Source organism: Triturus cristatus, chromosome 7 (assembly GCF_964204655.1).
Source record: "Triturus cristatus chromosome 7, aTriCri1.1, whole genome shotgun sequence".
In the NCBI taxonomy this organism is placed as follows: domain Eukaryota; kingdom Metazoa; phylum Chordata; class Amphibia; order Caudata; family Salamandridae; genus Triturus; species Triturus cristatus.
The window spans coordinates 1,379,756,447-1,379,778,864 of NC_140590.1; positions in this window are offsets into that span (position 1 = coordinate 1,379,756,447).

Sequence of the window (22,418 nt, forward strand, 5' to 3'; positions counted from 1 at the left end):
ACTAAAATTTTTAAAACTCTTTTTTATCTTCCTCATAATGCATCGCCTGCACAGATACGATTGGAATTTGGGTTAACTAACCAGTTGCTTGCATTAAAAGGCCAATTTATAAAAGAGTGGAGAAGAATAAAAATGGATATTGTAAACCAAATGTCCAACCTATTATGGCAGGAAGTAAATGCAAATCAGAAATCCCAGGTTTGGAAATACCTTCACGCTGCATTAGACGAATTCCCAGTGAATCCAGTCTGGGAAATGCCAATAACCATAGATTCATTTAAAAAAGTTGTCAATACCACAACAAAACACTTATCACTCCTTTTGGATAAAGACTCTCTCGTAAAAAGAAAACATGCATGGCCTTTAATGAATGAATATACCAGGATGAAAGTTCAACCATATCTTGAAATTCCATGGCCCTTGAAGCATAACAAACATTCATAAAAGCTCGTTTTGAAGTATTACCAGGCTTATGTCACGAAATGCCATGGCTTAGATCTGAGGGATTGGTGGCCTGCCGTTTATATAAACTTGGAGAAGAGCACATTATTCACTTGCTGTGTGTATGTCAGAAACTGAAACTTCAAAGAATATCTATATTTAGGAGACATTTTAAAGCATGCGGCATACGGAGTTGTAGCCAAGCACTGATAAGATGTCTACATACTGATGACATATTAGTGACTTCAGCCTTCGGAAAGTTTTTAATAATAGTAAGTTAGATCAGCAAAATCAAATTGAAATATAATGCATGATGTATATAATATGTAAATAGTATTATGAAATCAGTATTAACAAGCCCAAGCTATTTTATAATATGAAAGAATGTTGCATTTATCCGTTTTTTAATGGTCTCTCTCTCACTTTTTAAATTGGATTTTTATAATAGGAACAATTATTTTATATTGTAAGATTTTAATTAATCAAGCAATAAAGTATGAATTGAATTGAAAATACTGATGACATAATCCACAGAACCACTCACACCCCCATACAACCTCTCGTACACCCACACACTCCGGCACAATCACTCACATACCCATTCACAGACCGATACCAGTACTCACACACCCACTCACTCCTCGATAGAGGCACTGACACACACCCACTCACTTACTCATACAGTCACTCACAGAACCATGCACTCACCCATACAGCCCCTCATACAACCATTCACTCATCCATACAGCCAGTCTTATAGCTACATACTCACCCATACAGGTACTCGCACACCCACTTATTTACCTACACAGTAACTGTCACACCCACTCACTCACTCAACCATGCAGCCTCTCAACACAGCCACTCACTTACCCATAGAATCACTCACACATTCACTCACCCCCCACACAGCCACTTACATACCAAGTCACACATTGATACAAGAACTTACACATCCTCTCATTCACTCATACATCCATTCACACAGACACTCACTCCCAATGCAGTCACTCACACACCAACTCACTTAACCCAACACCCACTCAAACAGCCACCCAGTCACCCATACAGCCACCTACATACCCAGTCACTCACTCATACAGGCATCCAGAGAGCCAATCACTCACCCAGTCAGTTACACACCCAATTACCCAACATTCGAGCCACTTACATTGCCACTCACTCACCCATACACCCACTGACATATCCACTCACTCACCAATACAGCCACACACACAGCAACTCACTCACCCACACAGCAACTAACTTAACTACACAGCTACGCGCGCCCAGACTTTTCACCTATATAGCCACTCACACACCCAGACACACAAGGATAAATACAGTCACACAGTCTCTCACATACTATATTTTAGACACAGTATCACTCAGCAGTAGTGCACCTAGTATACTAATTTAACTTTTGTAGTAGGTTAGTATATTTGTTTATCAATCATAAATTCTTAGGAAACACACACACTGGATGATGTAACCAGTGATGTAATTTGAGATGTCATCAGTGATGTTATCAGTGATGTCATCATTGATGTCACTGACCATGTCATAAGTGATATAAAATGTGAGGGTTCATAACCAGTGCATTGCAGTGACGTGAGTTATATTTAACTCAGGTGATTATATATGCTGAATTTCACTGGTTTTGTATGATTGAAATCTGAGCCTAACTTTAATGTCCCTCCACTCCAGAGCATATATAACGAAATTTGTTGACTAGGCCCACAAAATATATGTTAGTCCACAAATTCTAGAAGGCTCCTCCATCTACCTCTTGGTTAGGGGAACAAGGTGGTTTCTTCAAATGCAATGCATGCAGAGTCTGTAGAAATAGCCAGAGCTGTAGAAATGACACCACCTGAAATGGAAGAACTAAACATATCCACAAATTCATCACGGGTACCACAGATTGTGTTATATATGTTCTGAAGTCCCTGTGTGGTCTCAGATACATAACCAACACCAGGTGACCATTAGAGAAGAGAATTCTTCAACATCTACGGGCTATGACAAATCAAAATTTAGTTATCCCATGGCAATGCATTTCCATGTGACACACAATGAAAACAGTGGCCTGAAAACATTTTTTGGCATTGCCCGCATCATGAAACATACTGGGGGAGGTGACAGAGAGAAACTGTTGCATATGCTGGAGTCACAATATATAATTCACTTCAATACCAGAATACCAAATGGTATGAAGACCAAAGAAGAACTGGCAACAAACATGGGAGTGTAGGTTGTCAGCCTTGAAATTGATGAGATAGATGTAACCTTTCACTGTTTTAACCAATGTTTTAGATCTTTTAGTTTTTACCACATTTTTCACCTGCTATTTCTTTTTAATCATTTCACTGATATACGAATATATGACAACCCTCTTTCTTACTAATATGACACATATGGCTGTTAGCAGAGATATGAATTACGCCCCATCATCGAGGTTATGGAGGTAAATTTGGGCACCTGTCCATTACCTACATGCATTCATTGAGTAGCAACATAGGTTATACATATAATTTATAATTACTGTAGCGATACGAATAACCCCCTATAATCTAGGTTATGAAGGTAAATTTGGGCACTTGCCCTTTTATCTACAGGATGTCATTGAGTAGCTACACAGATTATATATATATATAAATTTGCATTGATGTTCCCGCTCTGGCTTGTGAAGAGACCTGTGATGCAATCATACCAGATTTACCTGAGTTAAACTCTGTAACAGCTAACGCCCCCCTTTTAGGGGCAAAACGTAAAAGGAAATCAGGAAAGACAGTGAGTGTGAAGAGAAAACAACCAATTCGCCCATGCTCTACCCGCACAACTTTAAATTCGTGGATTCGTTCATCCTCTGATCAAACATCTGTTGAGGCCTACGTGCATGCTCCATCGATTGAATCGCTTTATCATTCGATTGGAACCCAGACTGAGAACGATCTTCAGTTTTCTATTATTGGCAATGATAATTGTAATAGGGCAATCAATATGAACCATTTAATTAACTTTATTACTGATTGTGTTAAGCCTGTTCTTGATAATTTTCTTTCTTCGTTGAAAGACCATATTTCTGTTGTCCAGCCTGTTCAGTACGCACAGCCTGCACCCCAAACTACGAACACTGTCTCCCAAGTTGATGCCAAGGCACCTGACTCTACCAACGCTAGAAAGCAAGCACAAAATGTACCCCTCATTATTAATTCAACTTCTCATCAAAATACTAATGTTCCATCTAATTTAAATTTGGGAGTTAATGATTGTGTGACATGTAACAGAATTCGTACGTGTCTTGAAACGAGGGGTAATATGGGGGCAAAAAGGCTTACAGAATATACTACCAGAACTAATGATGGTAACTTGACAAACAATACGACAACTGTTACCAATGTTCCCATCTCTTTACACAATAGTAACGGTATGGACAATACACAACAAGAAGGCGACGATGACCCAATCTCTATGATTCATACTGAGGGTAACAGTGCGGTGTTAAATCTACCTCCGGAGGCTTGTCCATATGTTGTGGTTTTAGCAGGCGTTCCCCCTCTAAGGAAAGATCAGATAGAATCTTGGGAGCAACTACGCTGTAAGTGCGTTGATTGGCTCTCCAAACATAGGAGATTTAGGCCATCCCTAATTGAGAACATTATTATGGTACGGCGAGTGGGTTGGCTGGGCACATCCCCCAAATCTATTAAGGGGGACTGCATAGTTATCAACTTTCGTAGGCAATCAGTGGCAAAAACTATACTATCATCACAGATGGAGCAGACAGATCCTAGTACTAGCATATGGGCGCTACCCTTAGGCTACTTTTATAAACCCACATTTGAGGCATTTTGTTCCAACTCGTATAATTCTATTTTAACATCCAATAGATTTACACCTTTATCAGGCTTGGATTGTCAAGATTGACTGCCCACCCCATCAACGAGTGAAGTATTAACTGATGTACCAGTATTAGCACCGACTCAAAAATGTCCTCAGTCTAGCAAACCTGATATATCAACTATAAGGAATGGTGATCTGACACTTAAAATACTGAGTTGGAATGTTGCCGGTCTGGCATCTAAGTTAAATTTACCAGACTGAAAGGGGTTAATAAGTAGTCAGGACATTGTAATGTTTCAAGAAACTTGGGCGACCCAGGAGTTGTTTATGGAGGGTTTCGAATGTTTTAACATCCTGTCCCCCATCCCCAATTTAGGAAGGCCTGTTGGCGGCCTTTCCACTTAGATAAATATCAAGGCAGGCGGTCGTGCTAGAATTTTGCACACAAATAGTGATAAATTTCAAGTAACCCTCTATACTCGGGGTGTTTCACTCTACCTGATTAATTTCTATAATTATGATTTTAAAACCGTTCCCAATATGAACTTTTCTGAGTTGTTTAATTTTATTTTAAAATTACAAATTGACAATTGTGGTGCCCTAATTAAGGGTATATGTTTAGGCGGTGATTTTAATGTTAAAATCCTAAGGGATATCTATTTGGCTGTTCGGCCTACCACCAGTGGTTTATTGAGTAAAAGAGGAGAGCAGTTAGTGAACCTCCTAAGCTCGCACAATTTTCTTAACGTCATGGAGATTGCTGCCGCGCCTCTTAGCGACGGATGTATAGTTCCAACATATAGAAGTCGAGGTTCAACCTCCACTATTGATTATATCTTTATAACCGCTTCCCTTGAAAGCTATGTGCTAAGGGCTGAAGTAATTCCAAGAATACAAGGAGACCATAACCCTATTAGCACTATCCTAAGTTTCACACGCCGTCCAACGTATGATTACACGCATGGGGCAAGTGATTTAACGACAACAACTGATAATCTCAGACTTGTGTGGCGCGGCATTGATAACAATGTATTATTTAAAAGGATGATAAAACTTTACCCGAATCTGGTCAACACTTGTCTGACATTTAGTGCACGCAACATAGAGGTAGTTGGTGCCTTCTCAGAGCTCTGTTCTGGTATTAAAAATATACTGTCCAAGCCAAATAGGAATACTAACTCTGACCCAGGCTGGTTCAACGCAGATTGCTCTGCGGCTAACAGAGCACTAAGAAAGGCACTTGTAAGCAAACCTAGAGTTAGCTCTCTTGTGTCGTCACTGAGGAGAAGTTATAAAAAAGCTATTATATGTAGGAAGGAGGAGCTCATCAATGACCATTGGGCTAACCTTGTGCGGGAAAATGTATTGAAAAATGGTAAGAATTTTTGGAAGGCTGTTAACGACATGAAATCCGTGGGAAATACAGCCTCACCGATTAGTTGCAACATTTCTAGTGAGTCTTGGGAGGCCCATTTTAGCAAGATCTACGCCGCCCCGGACCTTTGTGAACCCAAAAAGGAGTATACATATACCACCGAGATTCAGATTGAATTATCTGAAGTCGAAGAGGCTATTACTCAAAGTCTGGGGGGCAAATCTCCCGATTGACTTCATCAAAAGCTATCTCGACTTTTGGGCACCACTACTTGTAAATGTTTTTAACAATTTGACGAACTCATCCATCCCCGAAACATGGTCCTATAGTACCATAGTCCCAATTTTTAAGAAGGGGGACCGGTCAAATCCGAGCTGCTTCTGGCCAATATCATTGATTGACAACACTCTGAAAATTTTGGGGAGGGTGTTATTCAATAGGATTAAGTCATGGGCTGAGGACTGCCAGGTTTTACACCCATGTCAGCTGGGGTTCAGGAGTAAGGTTGGCACTGTGGAACAGAGCCTCAACCTTATCCTGATTACTAGTAAATATAATATAGCCAAGAAAACACCTGTGTACCTGGCATTCATGGATCTTACGTCGGCCTTTAACTTTGTAAATAGATCTTGGCTGTGGTTAACCCTTTTAAATCTTGGCCTAGACGATTCATTAGTCTCCTTCTTGGCATATTTGCACAGAGACCTAAAAGCCAGGGTGCGTATTAGCAGGGACGGTGAGATCTCTAAAGCTATTGAAATTGGCAGGGGGGTCAGACAGACTGTGTCTTGGCCCCCCTCTTATTTATTTTGTATATTAACGATGTAACCAAATCCTTGCTGATCTCAACTAGAGACATCCCAACTATTAGTGGAAATAAAATCCCTGCATTGTTATATGCTGACGATGCAGTTTTAATGGGGCGTACCCCTAAAGCTTCACGCGCCCTGGTTCAGGGCTTTGTGAAGTTTATGGCAACTCTGGATTTATGTACTAATTTAAAAAGATCGTTTTTAATGTCATGTGGGTCTAAGAAATATTCTAATCTTTCAATTGTTACAAATTCTAATCAATTATCAAGCACTTGCACTTTCCCGTATCTTGGGTTGGTATTTGCATCTAATGGATTATGGAATGATCATGTAGCTCATTGCAAAAGGAAGTTTATTAACTCTATTAATACCATACTTAGGCTACCTAAGCCAAGAAACATAGAGGTAGTGCCTTTCATTGTTAAAATCTATAGATTGCAATGCATACCAACTGCCACATATAGGGCGGAGGTTTGGGGGAATACGATTAGCACCTCCATCCAGCGCGAAGAGAACAGATTTTGTCGCAAAGTCTTGGGCGCGCCATTTTTTTCCTCTACATATGCTGGTCACAGTGAACTCCATCTACCGTACATAGAGGATTTTATTAAGGCTCGCCCGACTCTGTTCTGGCTGAGAATTTGGAAGAACCCGGCTGCACAATTGACAAGAGACATCATCTTAGATTGTCTAAAATGCGACAAAGGGATGGACATACCGTGGTTGGCAGGAGTCCACAAAAGTCTAAGTAGCTTGAATATGGAATGTCTTTTTTTAAACCCTTTAGATCATAGCTTCATCAGTATTAAAACTCTCGAAAAAACTCTTTATGCCTTATAAAAAGAAACAAGATTAGCAACTGAGTGTAAAAAAACTTCAGTTGCCAGATATATGCAAATCGAGAATGTGACCACAGCTATGCCTAGATATCTTTCAAAACCTATTGGCCGCTGGGAAAGGGGCTTACTCTTTAGGCTAAGGACAGACACAATGAAATATTTGTTGTCATTTCCTATTGGTTTTACTGCCAACTTTGACCTTTTATATTGCCCTTGCGATAATACACACAAGCAATCAATGTTACACTTCCTATTCTTTTCCTCCTATTACTTATCTTCCACTAAAAAATTCCTGATCCCATATTTTAAAACTCGACATGTAGCTGATTATAAGGCAGCCTATGGGATGGTGCTAGCTATAAGTGATGATGAATTATGTTTTCGGGTGGGATACTTTTTTAAAAACGGTGGTGTGTACCTGCAATTCTATGCACTCCGGTTAATTCAAATGTTTTAAATGTCTGAAATTTTTTATTTAATGGCTTTGCATAATTAGGACTCATTTATTAATTTTGAATGATATTTTAATTGTACTTTTATGGATATGTTGTTTTTATCCGAATACAGTTCATATTGATTGATTGATTGATAATTTGCATTTGCTGTTCAACAATATAAAAGGATGTTTCGTTAATATATTGAATTAATGGTTCTGTTGTCATTCACAGTTCCTCTGCTTACATATATTACTATACAGTGAATATTTTCCGTTTGAATTGCCAGAGGGTTAAAATTATGCAGCATATAAGACTACATTTAGCTTAATGTTGGGCATTTTTCATTTTTTTTCAAAATAGGATTTATGTTTAAATATGTCATATTTTCCATTTATGAATTTTGAATTTAAATATCTTTCACTCTTAGTGCACTATATGACTTAGAGGATGGATTGTGTAGGCTTGGTGGTCCCAGAAGTGGTCGGTACAGGCTTATGCTTAACGCCACTGAAGGTATATGTATACTGCATGCTAGTTTATTAAAATATGTTGGTAACAGATTGAAAGCATCACTCTATCAGAAATTAATTCAAATCACCTGGTATGATTGTGATGGCAATAATGTACATATCTGTATATTTATATTTATATTTTTTTCTATGTCTATTATGGACTTGAATAGGAGTCATTTTATTAATATGATTCTGTGATGAACTTATGTTAGTTTATTTCAATATGGTATCATTTGAAAGTCTTAAATAAGGAATTCTAGTTTTAAGTTTAACTTGCTAGCAGGTTTTTTTACTGTAATAATGGAGTATTTTTATATTGTCTATGATGTTCTAAACGTATTTCTGCGATTAGTGGTGCACCTTATGTAACCTGACGAAGGCTGGTTCAGCTGAAAAGTGCCGCTTGTTCACAATAAATGTTTGTGCATCTGCATGGTGTGCTGCATCCTTGTTTTCCATATTGAATTGGATTTGAACGATTAATTGGATGGTGGCTGCTGACGAGACTGGCACCTCGATGTTGGAAACAGTAAATTGTTATATATATATATATATATATTGGGAGAGGAGTTGGCTTAACGGCTAGGGTGCTTGACCTTGAATCTGGTGAACTGGGTTTGAGTCTCGGTAATGACGCTGAACATCCTGTGATTCTGGGCAAATCACTTAATCTCCCCGTGCCTAACAAAATTGAATGTGTGTCCTCATTTAATGTAAGTGGTGCTCTGTAAAGAGCTCTGATACCCAATTCGGGTCAAGTTCGCGCTATATAAAACTCTGCAAAAAAAAAATATATATATAGTTTATAAAAATAGACTTTAAAAGATGAAATAGAAGGTATATTACATTTAATATGAAATGCACTACTTTTAAGAGGATAATTATTTTTTAAAAATTATATTTGTTCAGTTTTTGTTTGATATTCTTGTAAACGATCTTTTTGATACAGTTTTTCTGTAATAGACATTATAAGTAAAGGATCACCATATATTTGACAGCAATATTTTTGATATGATATTTTTGTGTTCTGCTATTTTTGGCTAATATTCTGTCAGTGTTCATGACCAACCTGGCATCAATTAAATATCTTGTCATACCAGCAGGTGAAAGAGGTATTTACTAAAATCTTGACTTTCTTTTTTTATTTGAAGGATACCAAATATGTACTATATTGTGGAAAAGATTCACTGTACTGGCCTTGCAGTGCTCCCTCTCCAGTGTTTTCCTCCACCGCCCTCTTGCATCATGTAATTTCTATGTAAACATAAAGTGTACTCATAATTTCTGTTCAGCATAACTCTATTACTGTACCATGGTAAGATGTATAATTAACCTATTTATTGTATGGCCTCTGTGTGTTGGCATATTAAGTAATAAAGATTAATTGTTGTTCCTTTACACAGACTCAATCTGAGGTTCCTTATGAAATATCGTAGGATTATAGGAGGATTAGAAATTTTAAGTCATAGTTTTCAGGACCTTTTCAAATGCCAAAATACACAGATATTTGCAATGAGACATGGCTATGAGGAGGCAAGTTTGAGACTTCATAAGTGACAGATGTCAATATAGCAATATTCATAAAATTGGAAGAGTTTTAGATTCCCCCTCTCATCATGCAATTAACGGTAGTCTCTCAAATAATCCTTCAATTATTCCAATAAAGTGTGTACATGCAAGAAAATGAAAAAGAAGACAGTGAACATGTAGTTATGACCACCTACTTTCAACAGATAGTAACTTGTCCACTAATTAACAAACTGTGTATAGCAGAAAGAGGGCTGTAGTGGAATACGCTCAAAAACGGAAAAAGTGTATAGTTATAATTTACAAGACCAAACCATACGCATGTAAGGCCGTTTAGGACTAAAAACCCTTAGGAGTGTCCATGGTCCATTGCACTACGTCTTACAAGAGCAGGTTAAACATTTACACTGTGGTGCACCTGGGTAGCTGAGAAACAAAACTGAGGTTCTTGTGTGTGAAAGATGACAGATGGGTGTATGACGGCTGGAATGACGGGATACACGTGCAATATTAACTCTGTACTTTCCAGATTAAACAACACTGAATGAGTTGTTTTAAGCCTTGACTCAAAAAGGCACTAGGTTCAATTAACATTAGAAAAAGATGGAGATAATACTGTTTTAGCAGCACAAATGGTAAACCAAAACAGTTTTAACATAGCTGCAATGCTTATGGTGGTCATCTTGGAGAGAAAACAATGATACACTAGGCACAATACCATTCCAAGATGGCAGCTCAGTAAGCAGCACACTCAGCAGCCATCTTTCAATACTAAAGTGCACCGTGTATCACTGTTATACCAATCCAAGGTGGCCAAGGCAATGCTTCTAAACATGCTAGTCTGTAGACAATACTATTCCACAGTGGACACCCAGTTTACAAATACTGACCCATAGGATGACGCTCATTGCATGTGAATTAGCTGTAAACAGGTGGCCCACTAAGACTATCTAGGGAGCTGTAGGAGGCTCTTAAAAAGAAAAAAGAGAAATGAAATGATAGAGGGCCTATAAAAGAAACATTGACAATTAAGCAACTGCCTACCAGCCCAGGGGATCAGTCAGAATGCTGTTACTCACAGGGAAACAGGGGCACTGCCATAAATGGGCTGAGCCATTATGCCATGCAGGATGGTGCCATGGGGTGACGTTGAAACTGTCAGAAGAGGGATGATCCAAAGGTCCTTTATGCATGTATATAGGTGAAAATAATGTTGTGTCTTTTAATTACAAGTGCCTGACAGGCAGCTACAACTGACAGGCCCTACTAAGAGGCTATAGTAAGGAGTATACAAGTTAACATCTTTTACCCCAGCGTTTATCAGATGAAATACCAAATACCAAAATCTTTGTTATTACAGAAATCTGTGAGATTCCAAATAACAATGCTGTCTAAAGGCATTAACACAATGCAATACTAATCCACCATAAAGGCATCTTGACTTTAACGTATGATTTGTACGATAAATAAGTATGGCCTAATGTCTTTGCTTTAATTTTTTCATAATAAACAGATTGGAAATATGGCATCTGATACAATATTTCACAATGAACCAATCAGACCTGCACTCTTTATCAGTGCCTCAACACCATACCCAACTCACTCCTGCTGGAGCAAGCATAGCTTTCCCACAATGCAAAAAGGTAAATACAAGCACTCTTCTTCTGCACTCAAGTTAATCAGCATTTGGGTGAAGCCAAAGCCTCTATCATCAGCATTTAGGTGGAGCCAAAGCCTCTATCTCATAGTGCTTTAAAATATCTTTTTCCAGTGATCACATAAGTTTGGGTCACATCTGCACTGTCATGCCTGCCATAACAGAAATAACACCTCAATTATAGAAGTCTCAAATTGTGGAATGCTGTATGTGAGAATGTTGATTAGCAAAATATCATCTGAAATAAATATTGTGGTCCAAATATTGATGGCAAAACGTTTGCACCATTGACTTTAGATTTATTATTATCAATTACAATGGGATGATATTTTTCTCAATGATATTTAGAATGCTATAAATTTGTTAGACAACATTTAGATCAAAATAGTCTAGTATTATTCCTTAAAGAATCAAGGGGATCAGAGCCACAGAACGTGTATTACTTGCTGCAGCTACCATAAGGTTATGGGTGCCCATCAGTGAAGGGTCCCTCTAAGCAACTCAGTTGGGAGGGCATGGGTCCTGTCTGTATAGATCCAATATCACCAAAATAGTGTTCAAAGGAGGGAAAAGTCCATCAAACAGTGAAGGAGTTGGCAACAGTTGGTTCAGTGACCCCAGGTGGACAGTGAACCCCAGCCCATCCTTTACCGAGCCACATCTAGGTCATCTTATCATGGCTGATTCTGCACTGCTGTGGCCACCGATGTAAAAAGACCCATGGCATAACAGCTGAAGGCAGGGGTGTGTGGCTCAACAAATGGGCCAGTGAGTCTGAAAAAGCAGGTGCCTTAACTGCAAAGTGAGATTCATACCTAGCAAGAAAAAGGAAAAAAACATCTGGATCGCTGCTCTATTTTTAGAAGTGTCCTTAACTGTCACTATTAGAGTTTTCACCAATTCCATTCAGAATTTGGTTCATTTAAAAAAAATTGTTACTTCATCTATATGTTTTTGGTTTTTAGTGGAGTGCTGCAAACAGCGTTCATGCTGCCTCAGACCACTTTTCTTCCCTTGTAGGTCCTGGTAAGAGATAGCTTTAGTTGTCTTTTGTTAAGACCTATTTTTTCAAATACATCTCATATACGATGCCAAGAAGTATACCCGTTAGAGTATGTGTGTCTGACCAGAGGCAGAACCTGGAATGAGCTACTGGCAGACATCAGGCACGCCCCCTCCCTGAACACCTTCAGGAAGGCCCTCAAGACCTAGCTCTTCAGCTAGGCAGATCTGCGGACCCACCCACCCCTCAGTACTTTGAGACCCTCATAGGTGAGTAGCGTGCTCACAATTCCCAGACTGATTGATTGATTGATTGATTGATTGATTGATTGATTGATTAATTGTGGTATAGAAGAAAGATGTGGCACATTGTCCCTTCAGTATGAGGAAGTAAATACTATAATAATTCCTGAAGCCCTAGGGTTTATGATGTTGAATATAGAGCACCACTACGAAATTTCGTTAAAGTTTAGTTAAATAATAATCAGCTGAGAAAAGAATGTATCTAAAGAGGAACTATTGGGGGAGTGTAAGGAATGCCCGAGGGTCAGTCTAATGATATGGATGGAGACCAGGCAGTGTAAGGGCTATTCTTGGTAGAAACTGTTTATTATGCGTCACAGTATAAAGGAGGTAGGTTGTAACGGTGTCAATAAGTAAACAATAGTAGCCTCCATTCAAAAGAACCGCTTTATCGTTTATGGTGTGGATTGGATTGGTCCCACTATCCCTCCTTTCTGTCCTCTGGGTTGTCCTGGCCTTCCCGTCTCTCTTTCTGTCTCCGCTCTCTCCAGGGAGTTCCAAGAACTGGGGAAGCCCAAAAGAAAAGAAAGACACGCCCTGATTAGACTATTGTTCTCTTCTACGGGATTGTGCCACCTTCACCACTAAGTCGTGAGGGAAAGGAAAAGACCGGGGTCAGGGAGGGTACTGTAATGGTGAGAGGATTGTGAGGGGTTTCGGACTCTGTTAGATTGCAGCAGTGTGGTTACTCCCTGACACCCCAGCAGCCCCACCAAAAAGACCCCTTTAGTGGCACTTGCCTGTGGCCACGAACTGTGAACCGGGCCGCGGCAGCTGGACCCGGGGCGTCCTCTCCCTCTCTTAGGCCGCCGGGCTTGTACGCGGTGTACTCCTTCTCCGCTCTTGTCACGTCCTCCGTGGCTCCTTCTCCGGGTTCTCCTGCCGTCTCCGGCCCCGCTCTCCTCCGTGGCTCGTCGTCGGTGCCTCCGTCTCTCCTCTCGCACACGTTGGTTTCTTCTCTTCCTGTCGCTCGTAGCTCCGCCGTCCTCTCTCCTCGGCTGGGCTCCTTCTCCGCGCTGCTCCTGCCGACTTCCCTGGTTCCGCCTTGCTGGCTTTCTATTGGGTGATGCGTGCTGACGCCGCGCATTCCGAGCGCAACTAGAACGCAGGCTGTTTCCGGCTTTGTCTCCCCGTCGTTGTCCGTGTTGCCCAACTTCCGCCGGGCCGCGTCCACCGCCTCCTTACAGTCGCCCCCCCTTAGGAATGGACGTCGGGGACATTCACAGCACGGATGCCTGGACAAGTAATCCGCACTCAGTTGCTTCATTCCCGGCATGTGGAGAGTCTGAAACGAGAAGGGTTGCAAGGCAAGAAACCATCTGAGTATGCGGGAATTGGAGTCTTTGTTCTGTGCGAGCCATGTCAGGGGAGCGTGATCGGTAAGGACAAGGAACTGTCTGCCCAAGAGGTAATATTGTAAGGACTCTATGGCCCACTTAATGGCTAAACATTCCTTCTCTATTGTAGAGTAGTTGGATTCCCGTGGGAACAATTTCCTACTGATGTACAATAGGGGTCGTAGTTCTTCGCAGGAGTCTGGTTGATATAAGACCGCCCCCAACCCGTGGCCAGAGGCATCGGTTTGAAGGACAAAGGTGCGATCGAAGTTGGGGCACTGTAACACTGGGGCGGTGCAAATAGCATGTTTGAGGGCCTCAAAGCTGGCTTCCTGTGCTACGGTCCATGTCTGTATGTGTGAGGGATGTGCTTTGGACAGGAGGTCGGTGAGTGGACTAGCTATGGATGAAAAGTGGGGTATGAACCGTCTGTAATAACCTATAAAGCCTAAGAAGGAACGGATCTCTTTCTTGGTTTGGGGTCTGGGAATGATGCGGATGGCCTCAATCTTATCCACTTGGGGCCTGATGTGTCCTTCCTGTATGGGATACCCCAGGTATTGTATTGTATTGGTTCCTAAGAGGGATTTCTTGGGGTTGATGGTAAGACCCGCGTCCTGTAATGCTAAAAATATGGATTTGAAATGTACGAGGTGGTCTTCCCAGGTGTGGCTAAAAACCACGATATCATCAAGATAAGCCGCGGCATACTTCTGGTGCGGCTTTAATACCTGGTCCATTAGCCTCTGAAATGTGGCTGGGGCCCCATGTAACCCGAACGGGAGTGCCTTGAAGTGGTGTAGGCCTGACGGTGTGGAAAAAGCATTTTTTTCTTTGGATGTGGGATCTAACGGGATTTGCCAATAGCCTTTCGTTAGGTCTAGGGTTGACATATAGCTGGCTTGGCCCAGACGTTCCACCATCTCATCTATCCGTGGCCTTGGAAAGGTGTCGAAGTTTGTGATGGTGTTCACCTGTCGAAAATCAATGCAAAAGCGCAGACTGCCATCTGGCTTCGGCACAATTACAACAGGAGAGCACCAGTTGCTCTGGGATGGCTCTATGATTCCTGCCTGGAGCATGTCTACCACTTCCTTTTCCACTGCCTCCCTACGAGCTTCTGGAATGCGGTATGGTTTCTGTTTTATGATTTCTGGATGTAGGGTTACTATTTCGTGCTGGACCAAGGAGTTTAACCCTGGGCTTGTGGAAAAGAGGTCGGGAAAGATGTTTAGTAAAGTACCCAGCTGTTTTTTTTGTTCAGCGGTTAACACCTCACCGAAGGGAACAGGGTGGTCAGTGAAGTCGCGGACTGACAGGAGAGGAATGTCTAACTGTGGGGAGTTACAGGCCAGCAAAGCCAGGGTTTGTTCTACATCGGGCTCCTCCCATTTTTTCAGGAGATTTACGTGGTATATTTGTTTACCCCCGGCTCTATGGGGCAGTAGGATGCTGTAGGTTACAGGTGTGATCCTTTTTTCTACTACATACGGTCCCTGCCACTTCATTAATAGTTTGTCGTCTGTGGATGGGAGTAACAAAAGGACCTTGTCCCCAGGCTGAAACACCCTAAGTCGACTGTTGCGGTCATAATACCTTTTTTTGTGTCTCCTGCGCTTCCTGCATATTTTCCTGCACTAGTCCCCAAATGTGTGTTAAGGAGGATTTCAGATCGGTAACGTACTTCAACAGGGCTTTCCCTTCTTCCTCCTCCCCTTCCCACTGTTCGCTAGCCATATCCAGTAAAGTGCGGGGTTTTCTCCCAAACAACAACTCAAACGGGGAAAATCCAGTGGACCGCTGCTCGTGTGTCTGTAAGGCGAAGAGAACCAAGGGAAGTTTCTGGTCCCAGTCCCTCCCCGTGTCAGAGACGACCTTGCGGAGTAGGTTTTTAATGGTCTTGTTGTACCTCTCCACAAGGCCGTCTGTTTGTGGGTGATAAACTGATGTCCTTATTTTCTTTATCCCGAGCAGGGTACAGATCTGGCTCATCATCCGTGACACAAACGGGATACCCTGATCGGTCAAGATCTCAGAGGGAAAACCTACTCGCGAAAACAGGGTAATCATAGCTTGGGCCACAGCTGGGTTTGTCATGCGAGATAACGGGAAAGCCTCTGGATATCGGCTGGCATAGTCGACTATGACGAGTATGTAACGGTGTCCACGGGCCGAAGGGACCAAGGGCCCAACTAAATCCATCCCAACTCGCTTAAAGGGGATGTCGATGATGGGCAGAGGCTGTAGGGGAGCTTTGGTGATGGACCCTGGACTTGTGTATTGACATCGCACGCATGCTGCGCAGTGTTTGGCAACGTCCCTATAGACACCTGGCCAGTAAAATTTCTCTAAGAGGTACTTCAGAGTATTTTTCTTTCCATAGTGCCCCCCCCCCCATTTTGTTGTGGGCCAACTGGAGTACATGGCCTCTGAAGGATTGGGGAACAAGTAGTTGGGTCCTTACTACAGAGTCTTTCTTTTCGGCTCTATATAACAATCCCTTATTTAGTATGAAATAAGGTCCTACCTGGTCTGGTGACTCGTCCTGGACCTGTTCCCAGGCGTGTATGAGCGTTTGGTCGTTCCGTTGGGCCGTCCGGAAACTATACGGAGGTGTTTCCTCGGTATCTGCAAAGGAAAGGGGAAAGGCAGTCCATGATAGTGCTGAACAACAAAACTCTTTCTTATCTTTTCTTCTTTCTCGTCTACTTTTCTTTTCTCGGGCGTTTTGGGTCTCTATCTCGGTAGTGTAAAAAGGACCTTCGTCTAGCCAAGTGGGGGTATGTCTTTTTGTTCCCTCTATATATGCTTCAAATTTTGGGTGGTCGGTCCCTATGATAACGGGTTCGGGTAAACAGGGAATCACACCCACCCTTTTCAGGGTGAACCGGGCCGCGGCAGCTGGACCCGGGGCATCCTTTCCCTCTCTTAGGCCGCCGGGCTTGTACGCGGTGTACTCCTTCTCCGCTCTTGTCACGTCCTCCGTGGCTCCTTCTCCGGGTTCTCCTGCCGTCTCCGGCCTCGCTCTCCTCCGTGGCTCGTCGTCGGCGCCTCCGTCTCTCCTCTCGCACACGTTGGTTTATTCTCTTCCTGTCGCTCGTAGCTCCGCCGTCCTCTCTCCTCGGCCGGGCTCCTTCTCCGCGCTGCTCCTGCCGACTTCCCTAGTTCCACCTTGCTGGCTTTCTATTGGGTGATGCGTGCTGACGTCGCGCATTCCGAGCGCAACTAGAATGCAGGCTGTTTCCGGCGTTGTCTCCCCGTCGTTGTCCGTGTTGCCCAACTTCCGCCGGGCCGCGTCCTCCGCCTCCTTACAGGGAGATAGTTTTGATAGTAGTGGAGGTAATCTTGATGTTGATGAAACTTTAGCGCTTAGGCAGATGACCATGTCAGCATTTTCAGAAGCTCTGCCCATTCAGAAAGACATAAGACTATAATTACAATTAAATTAATTGATGTGCCTGCAGAAAAGTAAAACAAACTAAACTAGGACAAAACATATCAATAGAGAGTGAAATAAATATGTTTGTATCTCAGGTACCATAGAGGTTAATCTGCTGATCCCCTAGACTGCATAAGAAACACCTCTGCAAAGGGTACAAAGAAAAAAGTAACCAGCAAAATAAAGCCAAAGCAAATGAAGTCAAACCACTTTAGCAATCCCAAGGATAAAACAACTACTTTACCACATGTAAAGACCAATTTGACCCCCTACATCTATTATACATGTGCTATGTTCTGAAAATCCAAAATGAAATGTTCAACAGCACACACAGAGTAGGCAATAAACAACATTCCTGACAGATAGGAAAATAGGATAAAGAAATGCAGTTTAATCTAGGTAGTACCCAGGTGATATATGAAACAAGACGGTGGTCAGAGTGTGGCCCAGATTAGAGACAGTGCTGAGCCAGGCACCGCCGTCGAGATTTGGATATCCCTTTCCAACAGCGTCTTCATGCCAGGAACATCTCCATGTACAGACTGTCGGAAAGGGATATTTGGGAATGAAAAACAAATTAGTACTGTATTTATACCAATGGACTGGTTATCTTAGATCGCACACTAATTAGTTTGCAGAGTCAGTTTGCTGCTTTGGGCAGTATTGCATGAATAATAAATTAAAAGTGAATGTGACAAAAAAAACACAGGCATTATGTTTGGGACAAAGAATATTGATTTTTAGAGGCATAAAGATAGTTTAGTATTACATATAGTCTTCTCTTAATTAATATTTTAGTATGATTTAAATGGAAAATTTGACGAGCACAAGGAAGCTGTATTTATATGAGTTTGTGTCATTTTATTTATAGATATGGTTTTTCAGGTACATCTTTTTCAAAAGCTCATTGAGCCAAAGGGAATTCTATTATTATAAATGTTTTTTGCCACAGTAGATCGTAAGAATGCATTTCTATTCAATTTAAAATTGTTTTAATGGAAAGCAATTTGAAAGGCCTTTAAGATTTCAATTTCTACTCGAAGTGAGGCATAATAACTAGAATTGAGTCTGTGATTTCTGAATAGGGAAAATGAGTGTTCAGTATTAATGTATTTGCCTGCACTAACTAGACTATTAGAGCTTTAGCATGGGAATAAGTGAAACAGACTTTGTAAAGAAATAAAAAAATAGTCTTTGTGTCTTATTTCAAACATTTGACCTTGAATTTGATACCAAGGCAATAACCAGAGATAAACAAATGGTTGTGTCAAACAGGATGTTAGGGAATAGTCATTTTGTCATGTAAAGCAGATAGAGAACATGTAGCAGGTATATAGTAATTAGCTCTTTTTAAGAAACTGAAAAAAGAACTGAAGTGTTTTATATTTATTGAAAGTCCTAAATACCTCTCTAGGCAGGAATGGGCTTCTATTTCAATGAGGGGTAATATGAACAATTGTTTAAAGTATCCTATATGTAGCTATACTGGCAGAGTTTCTAATTATCTTGTTCATATATAACTGTTAGGGTCAGAATGTTTCCTGCAAGGAAACTATATTTGAAACCCATATTAAAGGCATCAGGAGTGGGAAATGAGGATGTTGCAATTGTAGGGTACTCTTTTTAAGAATGATTTTAGGCAAAGCAAAAGAATGATGGGGTACTAATCTTGGTTTTGAGTTGTGATACAATTATGTTTCACTTTTTAAATGTGAATTCATTTTTGATTATTTTTAGTTACATAAAAGTGGTATGTTATAATGTTTGCATGAGTTCCTTCTGTCTTAATAAAAAATTATATATATATATATATATATATATATATATATATATATATATATATATATATATATATATATATATATATATAATATATATGATCAAAGCCTGCGAAGGCCGAAACGCATCATGGAGGCGAGCTGATTCTTAAATAAACACAATTGCACTAAGAAAGTGGAGTCTGTTCCTGTTTTGTTCCGCATTTTCATATATATATATTGGCAGAGCTGGCTCACATTGCTCAGGACGTGTTTTGGCTGTTTCCTCAGCCTTTATCAACTGAAAAGCACGCCGGGAGTTGTTACATTTATAGACTGCATGTAAGTTCACCCAATCATTTTAGTGAAATACTTTTAATCTCATAGCCAGTTCAAAATATATTTTCATTAGTCTTGACAAGTGTCATGAATATATTTCTTTCTGGTACGAGTAATTTTCAAACTTACTATGTATAAATATGTCCTTTTAAAAAAACAACTGCCATTTCTTTAAATGTGTTGCAGTTCTTATTTGACATTAGGAAACACCCTCCACACATCGTAGTTACTGCACACTTTCATCTCACCACTAGGCAGCTACCTTTTGAAGCACCCAAGACTGAAATTCCTCCTGTCAACAGGAAAGGAAGCAATGCAGGTAAGCTTTCCTGTCTCAAGAGTTTTCACATTTAACTCTCCGCTGGGACCGTTCACTTTCCATTCTTGAGTGGTGGTCTTGCAGGCACTCCGGCTGCATATGTCATGATCAAAGCACATTTGCAGTTTTGCCGAGGTGCGCCAAACCGCTGGGGGTGCAGAACATTGACGCCATTGCTGATGCCTCAGAATTACCACTTTTCCTCCACACACAGAGTACTGTCTGCCCTTGGGGCGAAAGTGTCAATATTCCTTTATTGGCAGAGGTGGTTCACATTGCTCAGGACTCGCTTGGCTGTTTACTCAGCTTTTATCAACTGAAAAGCACTCCTGGAGTTGTTACATTTCTAGGCTGCACGTGAGTTCATCCAATCATTTTAGTGAAATACTCAATCTCATAGCCAGTTAAAAATATATCTTCATTAGTCTTGACAGGTGTCATAAATCTTTTTCTTTCAGGTATGAGTAATGTTCAAACTCACTGTGTATAAATATGTCCTTTTAAAAACACAACTGGCATTTCTTTAAATGTGTTGCAGTTCTTATTCTACAATAGCATACACTCTCTACACATCGTGGTTACCGTTACACTTTTGCCTCACCACTAGGAAGCTGCCTTTTACAGCATCCAACTCTGAAAAAAAAAATATATATATATATATGCAAAACCGACCATGTTGTATATGTTCTCGAGTGCCCCTGTGGGCTAAGGTATGTGGGAAGTACCAAACTACAGGGGCACAAAAGAATATTACAACATTTACGAGCCATAAAAAATAAAGATCAAATGTACCCAGTAGCTCGACATTTTGGTGATAAACATGAATCCAATCCCAGCCACCTGAAATACTTTCTAATCGATACAGTACCCATCAATAAAAGGGGAGGCAATAGAGAAAAGGCCCTACACAGATTAGAAACACAACATTTATTCTTGAGTTAGATTCCAAACATCCTGGGGGTCTAAACATGACTGAGGATCTGTACACATGTTTATAAAAGACTTCAAAGGGACAGTGTCAAAGTAAAGCAACAAGAAAATCTAAAGATATTCATATCAGAATTTGATTGAATAGTAAAGTGATAGGATCTGAAAGCCGCATAAAGTACATCTATTAAATAGTTATAACATTTAGGTTCTTAATTGCACAAATGATCAATTTTACCCTTTTTTATTATTCTTCTTAACACTCAGGTGATGTCTTAGCACTTGCACTTTCTTAGAAATGTCTACACTTTATTTGCACTAGTGGCTAATGTTTACATAGAGACAAAAATAGAGAGAACTATTATAAAAAAGCACCTTAATGAGGGATCAAATCAGTTGAAATTCGATCAAAGTCTTTTGTACTGTATTTTGTTCAATTTGCACAAATTGCATTTTGCACTTTATTAAGATTTTATGTATTTTTTAACTGAATTTTAATATTTAATATTCACAATTTATGGAGATTATTTATTGTGAACAATATTAATTCAATGTTAATAATGGGTATTTAAACCAGTATTATAAACACAAAGCTAATGAAACAGCAAAATACCAGTGGTACAACAATACAACAAATACGTATAATGTGACTAAGGCAATGTGAAATTACATTGTAACATTCATAAATAGTATGTTGTCTATGTTCATAGCCGCTATGTTAGCAATATGTGCACTTGTCACTTTAAATTTACAAAGAAAAAATGGGATAAAATCACGTGGCAACTCACAAGTGCGTCATGTGATCAAGGCCCTCCGGGGCTGAAACGCATAATGGCTGTTGTTGTTCTGTGGAACTAAATAAAAATAATTAATCAGCGCGAATTCTGTGGTCTGTGCTCCGTTCTTACGTCCAAACGAGGAGAGGAGATAGGGGAGTTGTTGGATATATATATCTATATTACCTACTGGCAGTCGCCAGTAGGTAGTTATATTTAGGACCTAGTTACTATAGGAAAATAGCAAGATTCTATTCGCAATAACTTTGGCGCCGATTGATGAATCTTCGTGATTCGCCAAGGGGGGGCCGAGAAAAAAGGGTGGTCCCAAAACGTGTTTTTTCCAATGTTAATTTCCATAGGAAACTTTAGACAAGGCTATAGGTCGAACGGGTGAATGGAATTACCGAAAATTTAGCAGGGAGAAGGGTCTTTGTCTAGAAAGCACGCTTTTCTTTATTTGGTGTACATCCGTTCAGTAGTTTTTGAGAAATATCGAAATTTACAGATATCAATATTTGGGAATTCTGCCATCTGATTGGCTGAGGTGTTACGAGCACGAGCTTGCTGCTGATTGGCTGCGAGCGCTGCAAGCGTTTGCAATTAGGAAATGTTGGCCTCCATTTTGTGATTCTGTTGAAGCGAGTAAGGGGGGAAAAGGGTGAAACATGTGGGAAAGAGGAGGGTAGGAGCACTGTAACCTTTGTGGGGTGCTATAGAGGGGGTGCAAAGTGAACTAATCTTACCTACCGGTGTGAAAGTTCTAGGCTACG